Consider the following 5,823-nt stretch of genomic DNA (forward strand, 5'->3'; position numbering starts at 1 on the left):
CCAGGGTATCGTTCCAAGATACTTCGGCTGCCCAACGCCTAAACTCTGAGCAGAACCATTCAGCGGAATGCCTCCCCTGTGTCACACTCATAACCATATCCTCTGCCAGACGCACTCTATCAGGCTCATCCTAAATGTATCCAAGAGCCTCAAAGAAGAGGTTCACAGACATAATTTCAGGAGCAGAGGAAACGAGAGAGAAAGCCCATGCCTGTGGAGCTCCCCTTAACAAGGACATGATGACCCCCACCCTCTGCCTTTCATTTCCAGTGGCCCGGGGGGGCATAATTCAAAGAACAACTTGCATCCCTGCCTGAAGACCCTAAACCTCCGGAAAAACTATCGTGTAACTTTAGCGGTGGCTCGAGGTCCGCTAGGGATACATCAGTGGGGCCCCCCTGCCAGAACCCCAACAGAGCAGACTCCTGTAGAATGATTGCCACATCTCTATGCACCTGTTGGTGCGAGCGAACCAAGACTTGCTGCTCCATGGACAGCTTCTGCATTAGCTGGGAGAGCTCATTAACCTGCCCCGTGAGAGCCTGTACCGGATCCATAATATACTAACACCCCACCACCAGGGAAAGACTGTACAGTCAACTATAATGTCACGATTCCCGGGTATTGCTGCTGCAGGGAGAGTTGAGTGCTGCAGCAAGGGAGCAGGGAGCAAAGCGGCTGGGAACTCACTGGGTAGCAAACTGGACCTGAACCACGTGACAGGGAAGGAGGTGGTCAAGGGCGGTGCTAGATGCCAGGATGTAGAGGAGACAATATACAATGGAGAGTAGTTAAACAAGCCAAGGTCAAAACTAAAAGATAACAAGGTAACCAAGGGGTGAGGCAGAGGGATAGTCAGAAAGGGAGCCAAAGGTCAGAAAGCAAACAGAACAAACAAGCAGAGTAAAGCATGGAGAGCAAAACAACCAAATGCAAACTAAGCACACACTCAAGGGGTCAGACACACAGACTAAACGAAAGTATAGCTGACAGGGAATCCTAGTCTGGAGTATGTATAAATACCCCTCCCATATCCAAAGAGAGGCCAGCAATATCAACCCTGAGAGAGCAGGGTATGAACCATGTCCTATACCATGACAGTAGGTGAAAGAAAAGGAAGAAATGCGTCACATTTTGAAGGGAGTGGTTCATCTGTTTATGGTGATCGGGGATCATAAGAACCTGGTATATTTGGAATTGGCGAAATGTCTAACGCCTCGACAAGCAAGATGGGCATTGTTCTTTACCAGGTTTAACTTATTTGTCACATATAGGCCGGGGAACAAAAACATTAAGGCAAATGCCTTATCTCGTTGTTTTCCTGGGGGAGGAAATAATTGTGAACCGGTACCTATTCTACATAAAGGGGTAGTTATAGCATCTATATGCTCCAATCTTGAAAGAGAGGTTGTTTATGCTCAGGGGAGCAACCCTGCTGCCTGTCCACTAGGTAAACTGTTTGTTCCTGTTAGTGTTTGTCTAAGGGTACCGTCACACAGTGGCATTTTGATCGCTACGACCGCACGATTTGTGACGTTCCAGCGATATATCCGTGACGTTCCAGCGATCTCGCTGTGTCTGACACGCTCCTGCGATCAGGGACCCCGCTGAGAATCGTACGTCGTAGCAGATCGTTTGAAACTTTCTTTCGTCGTCTAGTGTCCCGCTGTGGCGGCATGATCGCATGGTGTAACAAAGGTGTGCACGATATTGTATACGATGTGCGCATAGTAACCAACGGCTTCTACATCGCACATACGTCATGAAATTATCGCTCCAGCGTCGTACATTGCAAAGTGTGACAGCAGTCTACAACGCTGGAGCGATATTGTTACGACGCTGGAGTGTCACGGATCGTGCCGTCGTAGCGATCAAAATGCCACTGTGTGACGGTACCCTAAGAGTCCTTAGTGAACATCACGATTCGGTCTTGGCCAGACATCCTGGTAATAAAGCTACCACTGATCATCTTACTTGGCTATTTTGGTGGCCAGGGATTCATCAGGTTGTCCGGGAGTCTGTATCTGACTGCAGTGTTTGTGTGTGTTTTAACACCTCTCATAGTCGTCCATCGGGACTCTCCAACCATTAGAGCTTCTCAGCAAACCTTGAACTCACTTGTGTGTCAATTTGATCACACATCTACCCGTGTTGGGGGGGGTTGCCCAGTCGCTGTACTGAAAGTGCAGCAGGCAGGAGAAAATAAACTTTACTACTCCTGGGAACCTTTGGCTGTAGTCATACATGCATGGCGGCAGCAGCAGCCACTCCTAACAACATTTTGAGTGGCTCCTACAAGAATGTCCTGGCACTTTGACTGACAGCTCGCTCAGCATTGATGCACATGAATTAAACAAGTGGGCATTGCCATGTCCCGTCCTGCCCATTTTGGTGGAGATAGACGAGACTGGCATGAAAATGTCAAATGTGCAAAGCATTTACACCAAAAATCTGGCTTAAAACACTTTGATAAATTGGAGTCTTTGTGTTGTGCTTGGCAAATAGTTTTTATGGTGAGCTTACTGACAAAGAAAGTTTGGAACTTGACAGCTATTGAGACAACAAAGCACAATTTACCTTAGCGCTCTGTGACCCTGCTGTATGAAGTAATAAGAAAAACAGTTAATAGCATAATATGATTGTGAATACACGGGGTTTCATCGGGCGCCCTAGTCTACTTGCTAACACTGCGTGGACCAGGGATCATCCCACCAAACACCCGCTCTCCTTTTACTGTGGGCATACTACTACTTAGACAACACATAGTGAGAGTAAAACAGTGTGGCAATACTTTATGGAACCACAAAACAGGCAAAGATCATGCAATTTATAGAGTCTCACCCTTCCACTGACTGGCTTGGATAAGAGCAGCTGTGACTTCAGAGCTTCCAGGGCCGAATACCCCCACCTGTCCCTCACATAGAGAGGAGGTAGCGACAAGCTTAGGAAGCTGGTAGCCCATTGATGTATGAGGCCAGATGACCTGATTGTCCCAACCTGGATTCTCGAAACATCTTTGAGAGTTCAGTAATGGTCAATGAAGCAGCTCTGTATTTCTTCAATTGGAGCCATGATGCCATGATATCTGTAATGTAGAGTCTCTCTAAACACAGGCAGATTCTCCTTTTTTATAGTTCATAAATTCAGGCATTTCTCCACAGACTTGTGGGGAAGGTGGAAGGAGTTCATCCCTTAGGGCTAGAGTGTTCAAACAAGATGCATAGATTGTCCTTCAAATTTGCAGAGCACCAATGGGTCATCAACATATTAACAAACAATGTTCAATTATCATGTTCCCAAGGATAGTAGAGCAATAGTAGGACTGCAATACTATGACAGATACAATCAGGGGTGAATTAAGGTTAGCCAGGGCCTCGGGCTGTTCAGACACTGTGGGCCCCCGGTCATGTGACGGGGTCATGTGATGGGGTCATGTGACAGGGTCATGTGACGGGGTCATCATATACCTGAACCACATTATTCCAGAAAAATAGTTGCTGTGTGAAACTATAACCTGTGAAACATCCATTGATCTAGTCAATTTACCCTTCAGTTCAGTATATAGTATACAGTGTATAGTGTCAGTGTATAGGTAATGCAGCGCCCCAGAGACCTGGTCGTTGCAGTATGACACTCTGCCGTTAAGGGGAGTGATGGTACGTCTGATGGCACTAAAGGAGTTCTTCTGACCAGGTATCACCAGCACACATTACACTTCACACTCCGGCCACTAGGGGGAGCAAAAGGTTTTATTTACTAGGCCACTCCTCACACTGGTAAAACTAGGGGTTGGATAGGAATTAGTCAGAAGCTGACTGGGTTGGATTCAGGCAACATCCCGTGGCAGGGGGTGTTGCAGGGAGAAGATTCAGGGGGGTCTCTGTCAGGCGTGGGAACCTGGCAGGTACCTAGCGATTAGAACAGAACGTTATGGAGCCGCGCCTGCACACCCCGCAGCGGTATCCTAAGAAAGAGACACGAAGCGAAGGATATTGTGGACAGTGAGAAACGAGATCAAGCACAAAGGAGAGCCAGTAGGAGTCATGCCCGGAGAACGGCAACATCCTACTGAGGTGCGTAGCCGGTGGCCGGAACACCCAGGAAGTAACTGACTCTATGCCTTACTTCAAACTCCGCAGGACAGTTAATTATAGGTTGGCAACCTACCTTACATCACCTAAGCATAGGGGGCAACGCGTGGAGATGGGCATCTCTAGGGTCCCGGAAGAGCTCCGAGCCTACCCGTCAAACGGGTGCGTCCTAGCCATAACATACCTGGGGCACGGAGAACTAGAAAGATCTGGAACGAATTAGAACGAACGAACGAGAATAGAAGTTGTGAGGACTATTCCGAATGCTCAGCAGGGTAGCACTACAACACACAGGCGCTATTGGTAGGCAACGATTTCCACCTGCAAAGGGAACTCTGGATGTGCCTTCGGACCGGCCGGTCTCAGACAGCCCTGTTAACCGAGCTCTGGATTGAGGATCCTGAAGTCTTCAGTAAAGAGGTAAAGAGACTGCAACCTTGTGTCCTCATTATTGTCTGCCCCTCACACCATCACCATCCACCTTACTGGGAAGCCCTGGGGACATACTTCACCTGTGGGAAGGTATACCATCTAGTTGCCATTCCATCACCCCAGCGGACCCCAAGCAGCGTCGGTCGCCCTGACCGAACACCACAGGTGGCGTCGCGAAACCTTGACAAACTACCATCCATCCTTTTATTGGATGCCCCTTAGCAGGGTCACGGACCGGGTCCAGCCATCGTGACAACCCCAGAACTGAGACAGAAAGGACCGGTACTGAGTAACCTGTGGCTCTGTGTCTGGGGGCGCTCCAGTAACACTGACTCACCAGTGACATCTAGGTGAAGTCCTTCATCTTTCATCCAGCACAGACCACCATCACTTCATTCAGCCAGGACTCGTCTCTGCTGGAAATAACACAGTTATCTCGGGCTCCACTTGTAGAACACATTACTTAATTTTTCCCAACTTCTACATTATACCACATGAAGAAAAAGAGGTGACATATTGTCACTCTACACAGTAACAGGACTGCCCCCCATTTAAAACTCCTTTTGAGTGTCCTCAAAAAATAAAATAAATACATCACTGCAGTAATAATATCCCTTAATTAGCCCCTATGGTAATAATAATATCCCCCATCCTGGCCCCGTGTATCTCATTCCTGGCTACAGCCATATGTTCTCCCATCCTGCCCTCATGAGTATCCATCCTGCCCCGTATGATCTCCCCATCCTGCCCCATCAGTCTCCATCGCATCCATCCTGCCCCATGATCCTGCATGATCTGTCTCCAATTCTGCCCCATGTCTTTCATTCTGTACCATGCCTCCAATCAAGCCTCGTATCTACATTCTGCCCATGCCTCCATTCCTGCCCCCAGTGTGTCCAGCATATTGCCCCCAGTGTGTCCAGCATATTGCCACCAGTTTGTCCAGCATTCTGCCCCAGTGTCTCCAGCATATTGCCCCCAGTGTGTCCAGCAATCTGTCCCAGTGTCTCCAGCATATTGCTCCCAGTGTGTCCAGCATATTGCCGCCAGTGTGTCCAGCAATCTGCCCCAGTGTCTCCAGCATATTGCCCCCAGTGTGTTGTCCAGCATATTGCCCCCAGTGTGTCCAGTATATTGCCCCCAGTGTGTCCAGCATATTGCCCCCAGTTTGTCCAGCATTCTGCCCCAGAGTCTCCAGCATATTGCCCCCAGTGTGGCCAGCATATTGCCCCATTGTGTCCAGCATATTGCCCCCAGAGTGTCCAGCATCTCTGCCCCCAGTGTCCAGCATACTGGCCCG

Source organism: Ranitomeya imitator, chromosome 1 (genome assembly GCF_032444005.1).
Source record: "Ranitomeya imitator isolate aRanImi1 chromosome 1, aRanImi1.pri, whole genome shotgun sequence".
NCBI lineage: Eukaryota > Metazoa > Chordata > Amphibia > Anura > Dendrobatidae > Ranitomeya > Ranitomeya imitator.